General features: G+C 42.4%; 1 protein-coding gene and 2 long non-coding RNA genes across 4 annotated transcripts in view; 2 read left to right on the top strand and 1 right to left on the bottom strand.

Annotated features, from left to right (window-relative positions):
- Window positions 1-1,907, bottom strand: part of LOC149090658 (uncharacterized) — a 50,227-nt gene extending 48,320 nt beyond the window's left edge. For both annotated transcript variants that reach the window (XM_089264516.1, XM_089264517.1), the window contains exon 1: window positions 1,761-1,907. The gene's annotated coding sequence lies outside the window, so the exon portion shown is untranslated. The remainder of the gene's footprint in view (window positions 1-1,760) is intronic.
- Window positions 1,908-3,263: 1,356 nt separating this feature from the next.
- On the top strand, window positions 3,264-6,036 carry LOC149090657 (uncharacterized). The gene is made up of 2 exons (XR_016197410.1): window positions 3,264-3,361; window positions 5,211-6,036. It is a non-coding gene; the product is annotated as an uncharacterized LOC149090657 (long non-coding RNA).
- Window positions 6,037-21,012: 14,976 nt separating this feature from the next.
- LOC149090656 (uncharacterized) overlaps window positions 21,013-23,425 on the top strand; it is a 173,135-nt gene continuing 170,722 nt past the window's right edge. The window contains exon 1 of the long non-coding RNA XR_016197341.1: window positions 21,013-21,026. This is a non-coding gene — a long non-coding RNA (uncharacterized LOC149090656). The remainder of the gene's footprint in view (window positions 21,027-23,425) is intronic.

Genomic DNA, 23,425 nt, shown 5'->3' with positions numbered 1-23,425 from the left:
AAGCAGCAAGCAGCAGGGGCAGTGGCGGTGGCTAAGGTGGTGGCGGTGGTGGGGGCTGCGGCACGGCAATCCCCAGCCGGCACCTTAAAATAATGTTACAAACTTTTTGGCATGTAGCCCAAGTACGGTGCTCCCAGATCGGAGCCCTGTATGCGATTCAATTCGCCAGCACAGCGATGGGATGCGACTCCGCTTTATTCGACTGGCTGCAGCCAACAGCGACAGAGTCAACAAATTGGAGATCACGGTTTTCATGTACTACATGCAAATTCATTGCTACTGTTGCTCTCTGTCCAGCCACAGCCACAGCCAGTCTCAGTCACAGTCACAGCTACAGCTACAGCTACAGGTCTGGTCTCTGTTTGGGCCTGCCTGACTGCCTGGCTACTGTGTGTATCTGTATCTGTATCTGTATCCATAACCATAAAGCCAGGCTGCAGCCGGAAGAGCGCAACTTAAATAAACAATCGCAACAACTAGTAGCTGCTGCCGAGGTCCACGGTTCGCCCAAACAGCCAGCCAGACAGTCGGACAATCGGACAACCAACGAAACCCAACGCAGCCAAACCAACTTCAAGTCATTCACAAAAGCAACATGAAACGCTTTGATACCCTGCATTATAAACAATCGGGCATACCGACAAGATTATGTTCTGTGTCTATATTGCACTAGTTTTCAGTCCCTGTCCAGATCCATTATCCAATCTATTTAAGCTGCTTCCATGTGCGAATTGGCTCAAATGTCATTTTGATGCAGCTGTCAATTATTTTCACTATCATACGATATGCACCTGGAAATGTATTTATTATTATTTTCAAGCGAAGAAAGGTGCAAGGACAGATCACAAAACTTTCGCATACTTCAGGGAATTCATCTAGAATTCAGCAATTCGAATTCCCAATAAATTTCCAATGACTGAAGAGGACTCGATTCTCTTGCCTATGGCAATCGATGGACCCGCTCAGCCATGGATGGCACTTTATGCTAAATAGCTAAACTGTTTGATCAGCTTGTCCGACTATCGAGTATTCGTCGCCTTTTTGGGTGCTCCGAGCAGTATTTAGCCACTGGCGACAGGAAACCACCGAAAGCCGCCGGCTCCTACTCCTCCTCCCAGGCAGCGCACGTGGCTAAACTGGCTGACAGGGGACAAGACGAGGTGACTGGAATTGCAATTGGCCTAGGGATTCGGCTTCGGATTCGAATTCAGATTCAGCTTGTAAGACGAGGCACGGCCTGGCGTTGCAACAGCATCATGATGTACTAATAGACGACACACATACGTGGACATTGGCGCCATTAAGCTGGCACGCTAAATTGACGGCGCTACAGTCACACACACAGTCATAGACGCAGTCACCGTCACAGCCATACAGTCATACATTAATACACACACACACACTCACGCATACATTGTCTCATATATGAATGTACATATGTATGCATGCAAGTAGAATTTGCTTTCCCTTCCATATGCTTCCATAAACAAACGCATCGATCTATTATTGACTTGATTTCTGTTTATCCCGACCCAATAATTTTGCATATCGCATATCAATGATTGCGAGCGAGTGTAAATAAAGCTTCGCTTTGGTTTCACCAAATACCTCGTGCTGAGACACTTTTTTTTTACATGTATGCATGTATGCGTGTGTGTGTGCTTATGTCTGCCATCGATGAACAAAGGCATAATTTTGCACATTGTGTATATTTACTTAAGAATTATTATTGCAAAAACTATGTATGTATATAAACTTACCTGCCACCTACAAGCTGGCGCGGCAAATCTGTAAATTCTTGGCTGATCAGATTTCACAATCACAATTTCACTTTTTATTTTTAGGACACTTAGAATCGAGCACCGACTCTCTCAAAGCTTGCGTTGGTTATGTGCTGCGACAATTTTTTTCCAGTTCGATTATATAGATTATTCAGAAAGTGACGCCTAATCGAGTGCAGAGCTGCCTAGTCGATAGAAAAGCACATCGTTATCGCAGGTTATTGAATAATAAAGTGTTTCCAATTGATCCAGAGAAAGAGATGACACTTTTTAAATAAAGTGGCATTGGAACACAAATATAATAAATATATAATAATAATGTAAATTCCCATTTCACAATGCACTATACAATAATATATTAAAAGAAAATCATTTTTTGATCAATATAACACTTTATTGGCCTTCAACATCAAATAAAATTAAATAAAGTCAAATATATTAGAGCTTAGTTGTGGTTCAAAATATGAACTACTCAGAAAAAGACAAAAGACAAAAGACATAATAAAAAAAAAAAAAAAATAAATATATATTAAAGAAAAATAATTATGCAGATAATACAAAAAATAATAAATAAAATTTTTTAAAATAACATAAATAAAAATATTATTATATAAAACACAAAATATTATATTATTTATTTACATCATTTGTAATTATATTTTTGTTTTTGAAAAGGCAAAAGCGTTCATAACATAATATAAAAAATAAATAAATAAATATTAAAGAAAAATATTAATGCAGATAATACAAAAAAAAAAAAAAAAAAAAAAAAAAAATCAATAAAATTTTTTTTTAAATAATTTAAATAAAAATATTATTATATAAAACACAAAATATTATATATTTTAAATTAATAAATATTAAAGAAAAATATTAATGCAGATAATACAAAAAATAATCAATACACACAAAATATTATATTTTTTATTTACATCATTTGTAATTATATTATGTTATAACATAATATAAAACAAAAATAAAAATTAAAGAAAAATAATAATACAGATAATACAAAACATAATGAAATTTTTTTGTATAATATAAACAAAAATATTATTATATAAAAAAATATTATATTATTTATTTACATAATTTGTAAATATATTTTATATTTTGTTTAAAATTGAATAGGTTCTTATAGAACTTCTTATTCTATTTTCAATTAAAGACGTATTTGTATGGTACCTAAAAATATCCCTCTATTTCTATTAGCCACAAGAGAAACAAATACTTTTTTAATATCAAAACATATATATAAATAAAACTCAAATAAAATATATTAAATAAACGTAGCTTATATCGATTTTAGCTAATGCCATTATTTTGCACATTCAATTAATTTGCATAGCAATTAAAATCAATAAAACATTTTAAGCTAATATTGATTAAGAAATAATGCCGCTTTCTTGACGTCACAAAGTGAATATCGAATGTGTGGCAGTTGCGCTATCTTTGCATGCCGCACACGCAACGCTTCATATATCGGCACTGTAAACAAATCGAAAAGCTCTTTCTGTCGTCAATAATTCAAGTGAAAAGTTGACAGACGAAAGAGTTTCGGATGTGAGCATATCAAATTGGTGAGTAAGCCGTGGGTCGCAGATCTGCATAAGCCTGACAAATACATATGCATGTCTGCTGTATGAATGTATGTATGTTTATACATATGCATACATATTTCTGTCAACTCGCTGGCAATGGGCTAACAATTTTGTGTGCCATTAATTTGCGGCATGTAGGCCATAAATTCCAGTTGCCACTTGCCGCTTACAATGAAGCGCCCGGCTCGGCCCAGCCCGGAAACGCGACTCGAGAAATTTGTAACAAAAACAAAATAAATATCAAAAACAAAAAAAAAGCAAACATTTCCTGTGGGCTGCAGGTAGCGCTTTCCTCTTGAGATTGGCCTTAAAAATTATTTATATTTATTTTTTATATTTTTGTTGTTAGAAAATCAAACAATTAACCTCGAACTTGCGCCTTGTTGCTGCCGCGCTTACAACATGTTTGAGACATAAAAATTTCCAATTAATTTTTGTTTTTGGTTTTCTCGGTTTGGTTTTGTTTTAGTGGCGACGTCTACAAACTTCCACGGAACGCCAACGGAGACAGAAACCAAAAAAAAATAAAAAGGCAAAAACAAAAACAAAATTGTCACAGCCGCCGTTTACAAATAATTTTTGTTTCTTTCGGCTCTTTGGGGTTTTCAATGGAAACGAAACTCATAAAACATGGCCAACAAGCCGGCCAAGCGGCCGCCACACAAAATACAATAAAAATCCACTCACACACACACACACACACACGCACACATACGCTAAATGTCGGCCAGGCCCCGCTTACCGATCCAGCCCCATGCCCCACCCTCGAATCGCTTAGGCAACTTCAAACGGGAGCAATTAAAAATTGCTACGTTTTTTTTCTCTCTTTTTTTTTATATGTATTTATTTTCGTTTCGTAAAATTTGATGAAACACTTGACTAGTCGATGCCCTAACCTTACCTTGGCTTGCCCCCCACCTTTGCTTCCTTTCAGGAGACAAAGTGTCGCAGCTGCCGCTAGAGAAGGAGACGCGAAGTGCTCAAAGCGAGAACTCGGCAGATGAGCAGGATAATCGAACAACATTAATGACAGAGAATACATACATACTTAGAGATGCATACTATATGTAAATACATACATATGTATGTATATAGTCATAGACCTACATTTGCATTGACAGCTCAGCTGCTTTTAGTATGCGATGTTGATGTGATTATTGTTGAATGAATTCTTGTGAATCATGTTTGAATTGAACCATTAGCCTAATTGCGATCTTATACAAAATCAGTCTGAATCATATATGCACCGATTCATGCTTCGATTCGATTGCTACTCAAGCGACATTTTGATGAGCTAAGAAAACTCTACGGGCATCGTGAGTAACTTAGTCTGTTCTCATTGACGAAAGTGGTTTAATAATTGTTCGATAAGCAGCTCGGCTAGGCAGCCATGTCTGTGCCGGGCCTCGTCATGTTGCATGCCACATGTGTGCCTTCCAGCACTCGGACTCGCACTCACATTCGCACTCGCCCTCGCTTGACGCTTCGGCTTGATAATAAAAGTTCATTAGGGACGCTTCAGAGCGTCTAATATCGGAGGGTTGCCCGGTCGCCTGCTTGGCTTTATTGCCAATAAGTATTGACACATAAATTCATAATTAATATTTGTGGCAAGACGGCGAGCGGATTTCCATATGCTCAAGCTAGTCGACATACATGTACATATGTGGCAAGTGTCTTTGCCATTTGCAGCTGCCTTTGGCAACCAGGAAAAAGCACTTCACACACACACACACACACACACACACACGCATTTACACACAGCACACATACATATATACATACATATATAATTTGGGCAAATATTTTAATTATTTTATTTTTACAGTCGGCAAATGTCGAGTGCCACGCCCATGCTCCACCTGCACAGGCGAAATCCTTTGGACCCATTTGTCGTTGCGTATGATAAAATTTTATCGCTTGGAAATTTTTCAATTTTCCCCAAAAGGAGTGCAGAAGCAGCGACCTGCCAGATAATGATGATGACGATGATGTCCACGATAATGATGATGATGATGAGCATGTGAATGGGGATGTGGATATTTGGTAAGTGCAGCGCATGCTGCATGCAAAGACGTGATGCCCCTTATTAAGGATAACAACCCGCAACACAGGACACGAGTACATACAAGTACAAGCAGCTTCGCCCCCCTCCGGGGAGGGGCACTAAAAAAAGGACATGTTCCACTTGAAAAATAACAATTTCATTCAATTTTTGATCATTTGCCACCAGAAATGGCAAATCAAAAAGCTATAAAAACCAACAACGACAAAGGCCCAGCGACCGGCCAGGACGAAAGGACAGGACCCAAAATGCTTGCGCCCTGCCCAGGAGCTGCTTCTTAAACGGTTCGAGGGCGGTTTTTGTTGCCTCTTTTGCTGCTACTTCATGTTGTTGTTGTTGTTGTTGTTTTTTTTCCTTTCTTTTTTGGTGCTTTTCTGAGGCAAGGACCGCTTGTTGGCTTTAAAATTGAAATGACACACGCACCGAGCTCACCCACACCAACAGGCAGAGGCAGAGCCACAGCCACACACAGAGGCCAGGCAGCCCCCATTCGGCCCACTTGCATGTGATTGAGTCGTCGGCCAGCAGGCGGCTGTTCCAAATCCTGCACGCAAAATTTATGTTGCATAAAATTTTTCAATGAATTTTATACCAGGAATTTGACTTGGTTTTACATTCGGCCGTCGCTTTGCCACGGCAATGTCTTCAATTTTTAGATGACTTTTGTCTACGCACGTGGCATATGGAGCGTAAACCATTCGCATTCGCATCCAGATTGAGTTTGCCCCCACCCCTCACGACACCACCACCACCAGCACCAGTAGCAGCGGCAGCAGCAGCGGCAGCCCAGCGGTGGGACAGTGTCATCGCAGCAACCACCAACATCAGCCGTATCGAAATCTAAGCCAAACACAGGTCATTCCGCATTGAGTCTCAGGGCCTGAGCTGTGCGGCTCGACCTATGAGTGCGGTCTGTGCCACAATGTTGCATGTTGTGGGATTTGGAGTGGGAGTGCGAGTGGGTGGGAAGGTGGTTCGTTATGCCAATATATTCGCCATTCACTAACTGATTATGCTTGAATTTTCAATAGATATGTTTAATATTTAAATTTTAATTTGATTAAGCAGAGAATTATTGACTTGTTTTTTTTTTATGTAGATCTAAGATTATTCTAAATATATAAAATAAGATTAATTTAAATATATGTATGAAAACATTTTTAAAAATATGAATAAAAGAACACATTTTCAATAAATTGCTAATTAATAAATTAATTATTCATAAATAATAATAAATCTGTAATAATATTTAAAAATATAAAAATATTTATTGTAAAAATAATGTAAAAATATTATTGTATTTTAGGCAGTCTTTAAAATCAGAGCATTGAGACCCATTGATCAGTTAATTAAATATAAATATCATTGAGTAATAAATAATTCATAGTATATTGTATAATATTTAATACTCATAGTATTTAGTATTCATAGTAAGTAAAAATAAATATTTCTACACTTCTCTTTCTAGAATCTCGTTGGCCAAGATCAATGCGACTCCCGGCTGAATGAATATCAACAATCGAGTCGTAATGCTGGCAAAAGCACTTCAGAGGCATGGGCATTAAAGCATTCGAGACAGTCCCACGCAGGCACGCAGGCCAAAGTCATGCCAACATTGAGGATCGTTTTCTTAAATTAATGCTTACAAAATGCAAACAGCAGCAGCGAGGCAGAGGCAGAGGCAGCGGCAGTGGCAGCGGCAGCGGCAGCGGCAGAGACTGAGGCAACTGCCTTGAGAGCCTGGACATGAAAATGCAAAATCTAAACACTTGATTGTTGTCAATACGCAACAAGCGATGCTCGGCGCAGTGCAGTGCCACAGTGCGCAGCAGTGGAGGGGCAGGGCGCAGGCGCTAAGACACGACGCGATCTGTGGCCGTGCACCAGGATGGGGCACTTGGGGATTACGTACAATTATTGCATTTTGCTGTTAAACAATGCGAAGGTGTTGCGAGGCAGGTAACGCCGCCCGGGGGGCATGTAACGAATTTGTCGCTGTCTGTCGCTGTTTAGCTGCGGCCAGCGAGGTGTGAACAACAGCGGACGCTAAATTTAGACGAGGGGACGGCGGCACAAGCAGCACCAGCAGCAGCAGCAGCATCAGCAGACGACTCAAAAGGTGCACATTCGGGCTAAATAAATCAAAAATTTGGCTGCTATGCGGATGGGACCACCAGCGTCTGATAAACAACAACAACAGCAACAACACAAAAGAGTAAAAAACACAAAAATACAAAAAACCACAACAGACAGAAATGCGGCAAGAGCAGGGATTGAGGCAGAGGCAGCGGCAGAGGCAGCAGCAGAGGCACAAACACTGGCAAGCAAGGGGCATGCAACCTGCTGCGCATTTTGACTGCTGTGTTAAACGCCTCGACTACAACTAGGCCTAGCCCCCGCCTCCGCTCCCGCTGCCGCTCCCACTGCCGCTCTGTAATTTGATGAGGCCAGCGAGTTCTTGAGCTCGTAACTCATGTGCGCTGGCTGGCAGGCTGACTGGCTGGCTACTTGCAACACGTTGTGGCATGGCTATCGATATCAAATCGATTTGCCTGAGTTTTCCAACTAATTTGTTGGCCTCGCATTCTAATGGGCAGGTAAAGCAGCTCATTAGGCTAAGAGCGGTTGAGGCGCGTTCAGTGCCTTTTTTTGGCCAAGATGTGTAGAGAGTGGAGTGAAAAGTGAAAGTGCCGCCCGGCCTGCTGCGTTTACAGTTGTAACGATCCTGTGTGATCAAAGAGTGTGTGAGAGAGAGAGAGAGAGAGAGAGGGAGAAATGGGAAATGGGAAAGAAAGGCGTCCCATCCATAAATCCATGCCCGAGAAAAACCTTCGAGGAGTCGACGCAGTTCTTTCTCTTTGTTTTGACTTATTACAAGCGATTTGTCAACATTGGACATGGCCAGCAGTGGCCTATCTATCCATCCATCTGCATCGAGTCTATACGAATTCTATGAAAATAATCATCGAATCACTGCACACAATGCGCTCTCCTCTCTGCTCTTCCAATAACTCGCAGCAATGGAGCTACGAACGTGACCCAGTCCATATTGTATCTTACCCTTTTCTCATCTTGTTTTTCTGTTGCCTCATTTTTGTTAGTTCTTGAATTTGTTGCATTGGCTGGATCATTGGGCAGCATGGGAAATTAATCGATTGCCATTGATTATGAGATTTACTGTGGTTCTATTATGAATCGCCTAACAATTATAGTTATTTACTAGAACATGTTCTATTCTCTCACACTAATGAAAAATTGATAGCAGAGTAAAACTCTTGAGTGAAGTATTTTGGGATATTTATATTTATTTATAATGTGAAGCCTGGGAATTCCTTTATGAATGACTGATAGATGGTAGCTAAGGCTTTCTCTTTCGAAACTTATTTTAAAGCCTTTGCTCTCACCAACCGATCTTCGACATTGTTTATTCAGAATCAAAGCGTCCTTGAGAGGAGACCCAAGATCTCCTAATTTAAAACAGAAACTTGTAAACAGTCTTGGCCAAATTCACAATAAATATGTATATATATCAAATTAGAGTTAATATGAGGCACTGCAAATAATAAATATTATTTTACTGATCGTATTACGATTCCAAAATTGTATTTTTGTGTTCCTTGCAAACATTGAATTCATGCATTAGATATTATATATTTTTCTTTTATAAACCATTTGTTATGTAGTTATGTATGTTTAATAAATATTTTATATAATTTATGAGACGACATAGACGCAAATTTTAAATTAACCGACTTTTAACAGAATCTAATAGCAAATAAAGTGTAATACCATTGATTGAATAATTTAGAAAGTACTATTTTCAAAATAGTCAAAGTTGACTGTGAATCTCAAGGCTGCGCTATTCTGATGATGTGCAGAGTATAGAGGCTCACAACAAAGGCAAGCAGGAATACAGTTAGAAGAGATATGTATATGTATGTATGTACATATATAAAGTAACTAAAGTATGTCTTGTATGATATCAAAATAGAGTTTTTCTTTATCATTATGTATATCCATTTGAATAGAAACATAGCAGAGGTACATATATATTGATCAAGTAACGGAAGTATGTTTACTATAGGATCTACATATAAATTGCCTATCAATATATCCACATAGTCAGCGTAGCATTTATATATAAGTTGATATTGCTAATTAATGTTTAACTCAATTAATTTCTTGAATGATTTATATAGTTGTTCAGCTTTCAATTTGATGTACTTCCTTCTATATTCAATGTCTGCTGTGGATCAGTTTTGATATACATATGTAGTTCATTCTAGTTGATTCTCAACTTGTTGGCGCCTGTTCTTTTAGGTGTTTTATTTTGTTTTGCTGTTGTTGTTGTTGTCTTTTTTCTGGCCTTTTGTCGATATTGTAGAGTCGAATCGGATTGCGCTGGCTGAGACTTTCACTGCTGCTTACTCATTTTATTGCCCTGGGCCAAATAAACAAATTACTTGCCGCGTTCTGTTTGATTTCTTTTGAACGGGCCCCGAATATTTACCACAGCCTCAATAAATTCTGCAGCGCTGCATTCAGCGGCGTTCATTGAAAACGCTGCGCGCGCCTCTTGTTTAGACAACAATTTTCATTGTTGACTTTACTTATTATGTTAATGAGAGAGCCAACGAGCCAACGACCATCCAAATGCTGCTCTCGATCTGCGTCTGTGTCTGTGTCTGTGTCTGGGCCTTCGGCTGTGCCTGGGTCCGGGCACCCAGCGATCGTGCCGTGGCTGAAGGCGACGTGGGTGCGGGTACGGCTACGGCTACGACTACGGGTGCTGGTGCGATAGAGCGATGTGTCTGACGCGTGGCGACGCGCCTGTTGACATTCTGTTTGACATTATTGACACACAAGTCAACGACAACAGGAACGGGGCCAATCAAGAGGGCTGCGGCGATGCTCGGCTAGAGATAGGGCCGTCGTAGCGATCAGCTTTTGATTGCCAGCGCCTGGCCAATTAGCTGCGAAAGTTCCAACAAATTTGAATGCGATGCGATATTAAGATCTTCAATAAGTTTATGACGAAACTTTAAATGAACACAATAGCTGTACGGCATGGGGAGCAGGCGACGATGAATGCTGCACTGTGAGATACCCTGTAAAAGAAAGTTGAAATCTATATAGTTGAAATTGAATTGCTTTTAATTGTAATAAATAAATAAAAGTATATACGAACTAAATACCAGGCGAATAGGTAACTGAATCGAGAATGCTGCTCTACAACATACCCTGTAAAAATGATGAATTATGGATTAAAGCGATTATTACTTATAAGTACTTACCTGAACAAGTTAATTGATTTACATATATATTAAAATGTTGTATGGAATACCCTGTAAATGATGATTAAAATATAGATTAAAATCTGTTATGTTTGCTTGCTTAAATATGTAAAAAATATATGATAGTACTTCCTGAAACTCTCTGTTGCTTATGCAGTGCCATTTGGCATACACATTATCACGCGCTGTATTGACACGGGGTATACAAATTTTATATATTTATATAGAGGCGGCTTGGATTCTTCTGGAGTTGCTTTCGAGCCGTAGCTTATCTGCAATTTGGCGATCGTAACAGTTTTGACAAATCACACACACACACACACACACACACACACACACACGCACATGCTGAGTGACAGAGATGCCGCTATTGTTGAGGCGATTGGCCAGTGGAGGGCTCGGCGGGCAGGCAGGCAACAGGTACAGGGGTACCTGCCCAGAGCCGCAGTGTCGGCCGCTTTGAGCTTTATTTTGATTTTAATCTAAAACACACAAATCGTTCATTCTGCCCGCTGCCTGATGCCTGTGACGAGCTGCCTCAACGGCGACGGCGACGGCGACTGCGCACAGTGGAGCAAAAGCGTGAATCGCAAAGCGAAGCGCAGCGTTTGTGCTGCCGCCCACGGTGCGCAGGGCCCCCCCTTCTCTGGCCTGCTGCCTTCCTCTTATGGCTATGGTGGCAGGACCCAGCCCTTGCACTGAATGACATTTTTATGATGCTGACGCGCGTTGCTCAACACGAGCCGGGCCACAACAAACCGCCGACAACAACAACAACAACAACTGCAGCCGAGCGTGTTTTGCATGCATAAATAGCTCTGGCAGCAAAAGAAGCTGAAACCAAAGAGCCGGGGGGAGCCACTGGAGCTCGCTCCAGCTTGTTGTTGCAGCAGCAGCAGCAGCAGCCCAGGCTCACCTAGAAGGTAAAAGGGAGGAGGCGGCGTGGTTGGCTAAGGGGCTTGGTTGATTGAGTTGACAGATTTGCTTACTTGTTTACAGAAAAAAAATTAAAGAGATGGAGAGAGGGAAAAATAAAGAACTTATTAATATTATATATAATAATATTTATGTGTGTGCGGTTTAATTGGTTGTCGGAATACCTGACAGCTTGAACTGGAACTTGAACTGGGGCCAGCATACATAGCTGCTGCCTGTTATCAGAACGGCTTACTTCAGTTGATCACGTTTTCAGGGTGACATGCGAAGGTGCAATTGGAACTGGAGCTGGAGCTGTAGCTGGAATCGGAATTCAAACTGGAACTGGAGCCAGCAAAATCAAAAGTGGATGAGCTGCATATCGGGCTAGAACTAGATGCAGTATGAGCAGCAAACGGAACTTGGCATGGAACTGGAAGTGGAACTGGCGCTTTAGCTGGAACTACTGGTAGCCCTAGAAACCGAACCACGTGCAGTTAAAGTACGAAAAGAAACATACCATCCAATTTGTTTGCATTTAAATAGAACACAGTGATAGAAACTTGAAGCTGGAGTAGGAGCATTGACGTACAACAAACTCATTTCAATTCATTGAATCAGTCCAATTCCTAGTATAAGGTGAGTTATACATACATACATATTTGTATTTCTATATTCTCTATGCTTTCGATCCTCTGTTATTACATTAAATGAGAAATTTGGCATTCACAGCTTTTGTGAACTAGTATATTCGTAGATAAATCGCAGCGTCTACGCGCGCTTACAATTGATTTGTCACAAGAATTTGAATTTGCATTGGCCCATTGAACTGGTCAGAGATTTGGCATAGTCAAATCAATCAAAAGGCCACAACGTGGATGCATTTCGCTCGGGCCATTGCAACGGTCTTGCCCAGTGCATTAAGCCCGAGGCAGATCGAATCGCGGCTCAAACTCCAACTCAAGCCAAACTCCAACTGAGACTCAAAGTCAAAGCAAACAGTTTTGCGATCGTGTCACGTACGTGGAATTGGGCTGGCTTTGGCAAGGTGCCGTTGAAGATCAGTGACTGCGACTGCGACAGCGTCATCGACATCGGACGACGTTTACTATAACGAATTTGGTTAATTTTTATTGTGATTTCCTAGAACCGAACGAACGGGCAAAACTCCCCCGCTCGCCCATCCGCCCGCCTGGTCTCGGCGGCCCAAGCAAATCAGGTAAATCACGAAAAAGTGTCGGCGGACACGCGCCTCTAAAAAGCCAGCGAACGTTCCAATCGAATCGAAATGCAAATTATGCAATGCGGCAACGTTCTCCCGCGCTCGCCGCACTTCAGACGGGAGACGAGCGCATGGCAAGCGGCACCGATCCTCAGTCGGTCTTTTGCTCTTGTCTCAAGTCATTGCGAGTCTCTGGCCATTGTGGACTCTGCTCTGCTCTGCAGTTAATTTTTAACGACGCAAGATTTGTGCATTCAGGCGCTACAAATTGTTTATTGTAGGCCCCATGGCCCCGAAAATGTGCACAAGCATTGCCCTCAGCCCCGCCACTCGCGAACCACTCATTTCCGAATCAAATTTGCTCTGGTCAGTCCTCAGTCCTCAGCCAATGCTCTCGGTGTGTTGTCAGTTTTGTCAGCTCGGGTCTTTGGGGCACATTCAATCACGTGGCGGTGTCACACCGCTCATCTCGGCTGAGTGTGACTTACAGTTACACGCCTCACGCCCCTCACATTGCCAAGGTTCCTAAGGACAATATCTTGAATTGGAGGGTATCCGAAGGGAAACACTATTATCTAATACTAACCTTATGATTACGTGGCAATGAGACGATGCCTAACGGGTTCATAAAGACATACGGAAGTATTTCAACGGGACTGCTGCCTTGAAGATCGGTGATCGTTTTCTGTCTATCTGTCCTTTCCGCTATATCTATATCCATATATCTCCCCACATCTGTCATTATATGAGAACAACTACAATAGCTGACATTTTCCATAAAAAATGCTCGGTTCCTGTTCCGGTGTTAGCCAAGGTTAATAATGATCGCTGATCAAGCTGCCACATTGCGTGGCATTTATAAGCCTTTTTAATGCTGCGCACAATTTGTCGAAATTAATTGAGTTATCGGCTAATAAGCCATTGGGCCCAAAAGACGACGCGTTGCCATCATTAATAATTCTCAAAGCGTATTGCCACCCCAAAAATAGCCAGCCAGCCAGCCAGCAGGCCAGACCGGCAACATCTACATCCACATCCACATCCACATCCACGCGCACTGGGGGAGTCCCAGTCTGGCGTGGCGATCGGCGCATTGAACAGATCAATTATCGTCCGGCCTGCTGCCCCTGGCTGTTGCTCTCGCTGATGCTGATGCTGATGCTGAAATGCCTTTCTCATTGGGGCGCATAATCAGGAAGGCGAACGGGAACAGCAGCGACAGCCGCTATATAATTTTGGTTTGGTTTTCGTTTTCTTTTTTTGGATAAATCACGCAAAGGCAGAGCACAAATAATCTATCACCTGTCAGCACCTGTCATTCAAGCGTCGCAGTTGCGATTGGCAGACCAAGCAGCGCACACACACATACGCATGCGATGGGCCACATGAGGCACGCTCGCGTTTGCGTTTGCCTTTCGTTCATTTCATTTCTTGCTCGGCAGCAGAGGCAGCCAACCCAGCCAGGCAGCCCGGACCGGCCGGGCAGCCAACAGCCAACAGCCAGCCATCCATCCATCCATCCAGCCAGCCATCCAGGCGTCTGCCATCGAGCCATCGAGCCATCGAGGCAGCAGCAGTTGCCTCAAGTGTCAGTTTGACATCATTAATCATGCGATTAGTTAAGTGGGTGTTCGTTTATATGAATTTCTCACACAGCATCCTCCACGTTTGCTACTTATGTAAAATCAGTTCCGAGCTGTTTAATTTGACGTTTGAACGCATGATTGCATTTTCAATTTGACAACTACGCACAGCAGAGCACGCACACTGGCCCTTTGCCCCTACACTAGCAGCACCCTCTCTCTCTCTCTCTCTCTCTCTATCTCTCTCCCTGCACTGCTCAGACTCTCTTACCTCACTCTCACCTCCTGCCGTGTGGGCCTTGGCTATTGGAACTTCCTCTGCGGCTGCTGCTGCTGCTGTCAAAATAATCACACGTACAATTAGCATGACGACAAGCTCATCAATTTGTATGACCAGACAGGGCACAGCGTTCGATGCAAAGAAGAGAGAAAGAGAGAGAGAGAGAGAGAGAGATAGATGGGATATGGTAGAGCAAGGGACTTAGTTATGTAGGCAGCATTGGAATTCGAAATATGCTTTCAGATTTAAGCGCTCCTAATATAACTAATTAGAAATTAGCTCTACTTGACACTGGCAGTTGTCTTCAGACTTAAGCAAAGGTGTATAGAAAGTTGCATTAATTTCTTCTTCTTTGCAGAAAATGGAATGGTATTAATTCAAGAAATTATTGAAATAAAATATATATAAATAAAATAAAAATAAGATTGTACTATTAATATAAAAAATGTCTTTCTTTGATCATTCCCTGCATTTTACATCTGCATAAAATTAAATTTTTTTTTATAATTTTCATACATTTCGCTTGCTATTAATATCAATTTTTTCGTTCGCAGCATCTGGCGAATTCCTTTGGCAGCCCCAGTGAATAGACAGACAATTGAGTGTATTGGCAAATAGTGGCCGCTAGTCGCTGGTATCGCACTTGCATCTGTTGTCAGTTTGATGCTGTCTGGCCATTCATTCATTTCAGCTGGTGTCCGGCGCGCCGTGCAAACAACAACTTCGAACCTCGGAGCATTCGGTGGCTGGTCGCACATCAATTTTGCGCATCGTCATCTAACGTGTGGACCACCAGCCAAGGCCCGGCAACACCTACAACGACACTTCATAGACAACGATGAATGCCCCGCAGCCAGCGTCAGCAGTTGATGTTGGAGTTGAAGTCGGAGTTGGAGACTGACCGGGAACAGCAGTTTCAGCTCCAGCTACGACTTCAGCTTCAGCTTCAAGCTTCAAGCTGCGGCCCCGAGTATCAAGTGTGTAATTAATGTTTTATTAATACAAGCGACAAGCGATCGCTGCTAGCAACTGGAAGGGATTGGGATTGGTCACGGGACGCAGGCAGCCAGGCGGGCGGACGGACGGACAGGTAGGCCCCGTGGTGAGTGGAGTTGAAGCTCAGGTAACGACATTCGCGTAGCTAAGATGAACAGCAGTCGAATTGCAATCGATGCAGCAGCGGCAGCGGCAGCGGCAGCTCCGAGTCCCGGCAAGATTCATATGCACAAAGCCCATAAAATATGTGGCCTGGTCCACCAGGATTTTTGCATGCCACCAGAGAGAGAGAGAGAGAGAGAGAGAGAGAGAGAGAGAGAGAGAGAGAGAGAGAGAGAGAGAGAGAGAGTGAAGCTGGGCTCAGTTTCGTGCGCTTAAATGAATTACCAGATTAATGGACAGCATAAATCACATTATCGCTTCGGCTTGTGGCCCCAAAACACACGCAGGCTGCATCTAGAAGCGCGCCCGAGGATGAGGCTGGTGCTGGGATGGTAAGGAAGAGAGGCGAGACGAGACGGGGCCATGGCTGGGGCGGCCTTTGTGGGCGGCCGCTCTGTGGTGTTTTGTGGTCTGTGGTGTCTCTGTGCCCGGTTAATGATGCTGGATGCTGGTTGCTGGTTGCCGGTTGCTGGAATGGCATGGGCAAAATTTATTGAACCATTGCCTAAAAGTCCATACACGGGCCACGGGCTCAGCTCCGCAAGCTGATTCACTCAATAAAAAATAAATGCCAGACAGAAAGAGAGAGAGAAAGAGAGCGGCGCATAGAAAGGGATAGAGCAACAACAATACATTTGGGGGACAAAGAGCGAGAGAGAGAGTGAGAGATCGAGCGGGGCAGAGCGAGCGGATCTGAGATCGGTACAAAGACAAATCACACCTTCTGCATTTGTTGAACAAAATAAATCTCGTAATGAGTTACGATAAGACGACGATTTCGACAGCTAAACAAATCACCTGCAATTGATCTTACGTACGCAAATCGCAAAGGCTCGACAGAGGCGTAGCAGAGCGGGGGGTGGATGGCTCTGGGGATCTGGTGTTGTGTTGGGCGGCGAGCGATCGCGTTGTGCATAATGCGCTTTAAGAGGAATGCCTGCGATTTCGAATACTGGAGCAGAGCGTATAGACTGCGGACGGCCTGTTGTGGCCTGGTGTGGTGTGGACAATCAACAACCGAACATGACATTTATTGACTGCACTGCCTGAAAGTATAAATTACGAATGAGTGGACGAGGCAGCGACGATCGTGCCTGAGTGAGATATGGCAACGTTGGTCAGTTTAAGCCAGTTCGATGCTAACGCCCCAGGACATTGGCCCACTATGCAAAGCATACAGACATATATGGAACTGTTTAGCCGATCGCACACGCACTCTCCCTCTCCGTCTCTCTCTCTCTGCTATTGCTGTCTCAGTCTGTTTTCCTTTCGGGCGTTCGGGCTGACAAGTAGCCAGCCCGGCTGGCAAATGGGGGACCAACCACAGCGATGGCCGTGCGTGCCGTTTCTTAGTAGTCGAATATAGTGGATTGTGATAATGATCATGACAGTCTATATAGTCGCTCGAATACTGCCTAATGACATTTGTCTCGACACACACACGCACGCACACGGTGCGACCTCTCGCTGTGTTTTTATACCTTGGGTAAAATCAAAACCAGTGGCTAAATTGCAATAATAAGCCACCTTTATAAATCGGCCAGAGAATGACCACAACAACAACTGCCACGCCGTTGCTATGGCTTCTTTTTTTTCATTTTTGCGCTAGTCTATGCGACTATTTGTCTATTGCAAGCCGGCGGATCAGGCGGCGGGGCGGCGCGGCGGCGGTGGCTTCGCCGCGATGGATTCGTTCGCTGCTCTCTGCAATGCGAGAAACGCCCTCAGTAGGTGGGCGACGGCAACGGCAGCACTGACTACCGATTATAGTCACACTCCGCTCGAACGCCAGCAGACGAGCAGAGGCATCGAACGGCGCCCAATTGAGGGCGTCTTAAATGGGATGGGATCGACTCTTACAGAATAATCGAATAGAAGTCGGAAGAAGAGAAATTATATGACTTATTTTTCTAACTTCAAATTAAACTGCTAAAATTATTTTCAATATTGTTTTTTTTAATTTTAGTTTCAATAATTAAAGTAAAATCTTCTACAATTCGTTAAATTAAATATTATTATAACAATTTTTCAATTTCATTATTTTAATAGTATGAATATACTATATATGTAAATACAATATATGTATATAAAATAAAATTATTAGTTATATTTATACATGATTTATTATACATTATTTTAGCATATTTAATTTAAATAATTAGTTATATATTTAATAATTAATTTTTCGCTTTAGTCATATTAAATTTATTCTTAATTAACAATTTTAAATCAATATATAGTTTTCTTTTTTTTCAAATTTTTAGAATATAAAATAATATTTTAATCCAATTTTTCTATAAACATGTATATTCATTTTTAATTTTTTTTTACCACTTGGCGCCCACTAACCGCGCTAGCGTTTAGCGCTCCTGTTGCCAGCTACTAGACGTTGCGCTCGCACTATAAATTTTTGACAGTTTGAAAAAATTGCGATTCATTGTGACCCCTATTGTGTTCCGTGTGGCTGGCAGTGCCACTGATCAGCGATCATAGAGCTGCCTGGCTGGCTGGCTGTGACTGAGCCTGGGGTCTACAGACTGGAGACTGAAGACTGAAGACTGCAGACTGGAGACTGGGGCTCGAAGTCCGGCTGCGCGTTGTGTAACACGAGCCAACGAGAGCCCGGGTTCTGCCCATACACATAATGGCACTCTGGTGGGCCTGGAGCACGACGGCGACTTTGTTGGCTTTTGGCTGGCTAAAAGGTAAGCGGAGCTATTGTCGTTGTCGTTGTTGTTGTTCAATAGAATTGTTTGCCAAGAATTATGCTTTATTGATGATGATAATGATGTCCTTGTGGCCGGCTTCTGACCACACCGAGCATTACATTCCTATGTAAGCGTTCAAGATTCCCGGAATGCAGCGCACGCCATAAAGCTCATTTCAGCTCGTCAGCCCCTCTCTCCATCTCACTCTGTCTCTCCCTCTCTCTCTCTCTCTCTCCCTCTCTCTCTTTCTCTATTCGCCTGTCTGGCTTGTGGTGTCGCATAATAAAAATGCCATAAGTCAATATCAGGAGCTCGGGAGAAGCACGGGCGCTGGCCGACTCCAAGTGCGTGTGTGTGTGAGTGTGTATAGTCCGGGCCCAGGCCCTGGCTCGCGACACTTTCTTAATGAGCTCCAGCCCCCTGCAGACGGAGCAGGGCATTGTCTTTCGAGGGTCAACTTTATGTGTTCGACATCGGCAGCTGCACTCGACGATGATAATGTGCCAATGCGAACGCTTCATTTTGATATGATTAATTAATGCAAAGATCGTTGCTCTAGCGGCGGAATCGGGGGCCACCGATCGACGCATGCATTACGACCCTGTATGTGTAATGTTTGCTCAGCAGTTAGTTTTAATTGAATGTGACATTTCAATAAATTGATAAGCCCCGCTGCACTGCCACTGCCCACTGCCACTGTCTCCTGTCTGATCTCTTGGCTCGTCTGCGATCTCGTGCCGTACTCCACAGCTTCCTCCAACTCCAGCGAGCACTGAGCAGTCCATCCGCTTTTGGTGTTAATATGATCAACGGCAGCTCATCAGCATCTCAACTTAGCTTCGGTTCGTTTTCAATTATCGTTTTTTGTCTTTCACGTCTCTTTCTCGCCCGCTTACACACATACTCCTACTCTTTCTCTCTCTCTCTCTGTCTTCATCTCTCCCGCTTTTTTATTGCCAATGAGCGGCGCTGATCATCGCCGATCGCATGGCAAAAGAGCGTGTGAATATGAATATGATTGTGAGTGCGATTGCGAGTCCGACTCCGATTCCGAGTCCGAGCGTATTTCAATTGCAGAGACAACAGCATTTTAGTTTAATTGAAAATGCTGGCTTTTTATATTTCCATCATTTTAATTTCCTATAGGAGTCAAGCAGATGCATGTAAAACAATTTGAATGATCCGTCGATCACTTAAATAAGCATGCAAGATGCAGACAGCAACCATCGGGGCGTTGGGGAAAGCTATTAAAACTGAATTAAAAAATTGAGCCTACTTTGCTCAATGCTAATTATAGCAGTTAGATTGAAACTGATATGAAAGAATTCATTCACACTGACAGTTGTATTCCTTTATATGTGAATAGATGTACATACATATGTGCTTACCGATCTTTCGATTGACTTATTGAACATAGCTAGATCAACTTATATGTTCGGCTTGATCTTGAAACTGAATGAAAGTGTGATCTATGATCCATAATCTATTATATATGATCTGGGTCTATGATGTGAGCTATGATCTATGGTGCAGGATCTGTGATTTATAAACTGTAATCATATATTTATCTCTATTATTCATTCAATATTTCTTTAGTTCTTCAAATCCTAACAATTAAAAGTGATTTTTTAACTGCCCGATTAAAAATAAAGTCCATTTCATCTTGAGACGGAGAAACTTATCCGATATCGAGCTGTATTTTATTGCAATTACCTATCATCTATTCAGCCTCTTGGCTTTGCAGCAATCGTATGAGGGAGCTGGCAGTGTGCACCAAAAATAGTATACGAATAGAGATCGGGTCAGATCTAATGTGCTACATACTATCAAGGTGGTCTCCCAGGCTGGCACCGGGTGCATTGTGGTGTGTCGTGTCGGCTGCAATTTTTATGATTTTTGTTCATTTTTATATGTTTATTTGTTGCCCAGTTGTGTGTGTTCTGTGTGAGCGAGCGAGACGGCGCTAGAGGGGTCAAAGAAGAGAGAGAGAGAGGGAGAGAGGGAGAGAGTGAGAGCGTGAGTGAGTGAGAGCCCATCATTAACCCATTAAACTTCCGATTTGCCGACAGCGATAAACGATGCCGACGGCGTCGTCTTCTAGCGTTGCTCTGCTTCTTCTATTACGAGTGTGTGTGTGTGTGCGTGTGTTCTTTTTTAGAGTTTGTTTTTCGGTATTTTTTTTTTTTTTTTGTTTTTATTTTTTTTTTTTAATGACATATCGTAAAGATTTGTTAAAAGCCGTCGCACAGATCTTTGAAATGCGCTATGCTTCCTGCGTCCATGAGCTAATTTTGTTGATGCGTGAAAATATAACGATAGGAGCAGAGATCACACAGAGAAAGGGAGAGTGGGAGAGAGAGAGAGAGAATGGGGCGCCGTTGCAACTTCGGGTAACCTAAGAAAATGCCCCCCCCCCCATGTAATTGAATTGGAAGTGGACCACCCAACTGGCCAACTCAAATTGAGCAAATATAATTTCGCTATAAATTATGGGTCGCAAAATGTAAAAACCTCAAAATATTGAAACGTGTTCGAATTGTTGCTGCTTGCTGGCCCACCCCAGAGCGATCCGCCGGGAGGGCCTCCTCCTCTTGGCTTCAACCACAAAAATGCAAACGAATGCAATCAATTTTTTGTTATGGCCACGACTTTGCGGCGTTTTGCTCGCGTTTTTGATTGAAAATTGTAAATAAATTGTATAAACGTCATCTACTCGCAAAATGCAAATATCCAGAGATCCGCAGATCCGCAGATCTACAGCGAGCCAGGACGGTCCAGCAACGCACGTTGGCTACTCTGGCCGGGCTCAATTGAGCAATTTGCGAGAGACGACGCATAATTGTGCCACGTTCGCGCTGAATGATTTGCTCAAAGGTGGGGCTGGCCGTCTTTTGGGGCATCTGCTGGCTCAGTTCGGAAGCCGCTGAGAAACCGCAGAGTATCGTGATTATGGCAAGCGGCACTGTTGATTATATTTACTTATGTTTATTATTATTATATAGATATATGTATGTATATACATATATATACAGTAAGTATTAGCGGGTTCATTATGTTTATCATTTAGACTCTTTTTCTTGCAGTGGGGCCGGCGCCAGCCTCTGGCCAGACCTCATAATGATCGCTACCGGTCTTGGGGGTCTCGGGCTTTGGATGTTAGGTGTTGGCTGTTGGAGCAGCTCAAAGATCGTTCCACTTTGCCTGCTTTCCGGCCAACTCAATTTGTTAGCTGGTCCAGATGTTTTATTAAATATAAACTATGAAAAAGGCACACACGCACACACACACACATACGCACAAAAACTTTGGCCATTCGCTGACTGCTTTTTATGGTGGAAAGGTGAAAAGTTGTTAGTCATATTAATTGTTTGGGGGAAAGCTTAAACAATATTAAATCTTCAACTTTGAACTGAAATTTCTCCGAAATCAGCTGGAATTGCTGGCTTTAGAAATGTGTTTGTGTTAATAAAAAATATTAAAAAAAAAAAACATTTTGCAATTTACAGTTTATCCAACTAAAAGTTCAGTAGAAGAGATTTATCAAAGAAATCAATGAAGATAGGATATAGAGGGCAAAAGAGTGAAATGGAAAGAGAAAGAACAAGGAAGTGAAAGGAAGACTGCAAGAAAGAAAGTTATAGAGTGATAGGGGGAGATAGATATAGAAAGAGATACGTATAAACGGAGAGACTGAGAGAGAAAGAGGGAGCTCGTGAGATAGCAAAATTATAGAAATAGATAAAAAGTATGAGAGAGCTCACTAGATTAAGAAAGGAAAAACTGCATACATATCTCCTTTGTGTGAGAAATAACTAAGTTCAATTTTCAAATTTACACTTACTATTCATCAATTATTAATTTTAATACCAAATCCAAACTAGATCAATAAATGATCATCAAAATCCCAAATGAATTACTGATAATTCAGCTCAAGAAACAAACCTTCTCTCACCTGTTAGCTGATGCCACTGACTAGGCCAGAGCTATGGGGTCGGCCCTTTTTCGCTGCAGACCCTAGGGCCTAGGCATACATTAAGCTGCCACAGCAATCAGCGATCGGGCAGCACTATCTGTGTGCCAGAGGCGCCATGGGTGTACGTTTAATGTGATTTTTTACACAGAAAGTCGTTGCGATTGGCGATCGGGCAGATCGCTGATCGCTTGCTGGGTAACACCCCAACAATAGTGAAAAAGTAAACAAAACGCGAATGAAAATTAAATTAAAATGCTGAAAAATGGAAAATGGAAATGAAAATGGAAAAGGTAACAGGCAGGTGACGCTGACGCTGACGCTGACGATGACGGAAAGGAAACCGTCACATGCGAAAACAAAAGACGTCGCGAGGCTGTTACGTTGAGCGATCATCAACAAGCGACGGGAACGACGAGCACATAAGCTCTACATAGGTGTAAGTGGATATTATACAGGTATAGATATATATATATATATATATATATATATATATATGTATATGTATGTGTGTATGTGTTATATATGCACATATAGAGCATTGTAAGCGTGTGTGTGTGTGTGTGTGTGTGCTGAGTGTGGAGTCAAGTGTGGTAAGGCCTTTTTGCAGAGCTTCAGTAGTTCCCTCATTTGATGTTGTCTATTGTGTGGGACCTTCCCCTACACGTCTCCTCGCACTCACACACACACACACACACACATGCATGTATGCAGTTGCTGTCTCTGTTTGGCCAAAGGGGGCATTGCGTTGATAGCTCGTATGTAACAGGAGACATGCTCTACTGAACATGAGGTTCGATTAAATGTTAATGTTGGTTAACTTTGGGGTTTTTCTTTGGCTTGTGTTT

Source organism: Drosophila navojoa, chromosome X, assembly GCF_054131105.1.
Source record: "Drosophila navojoa isolate 15081-1374.11 chromosome X, UAZ_NAV_1.0, whole genome shotgun sequence".
Lineage (NCBI taxonomy): Eukaryota > Metazoa > Arthropoda > Insecta > Diptera > Drosophilidae > Drosophila > Drosophila navojoa.
The sequence above is the reverse complement of the archived record's forward strand: the minus strand, read 5'-3'. Positions and strand labels throughout refer to the sequence as shown.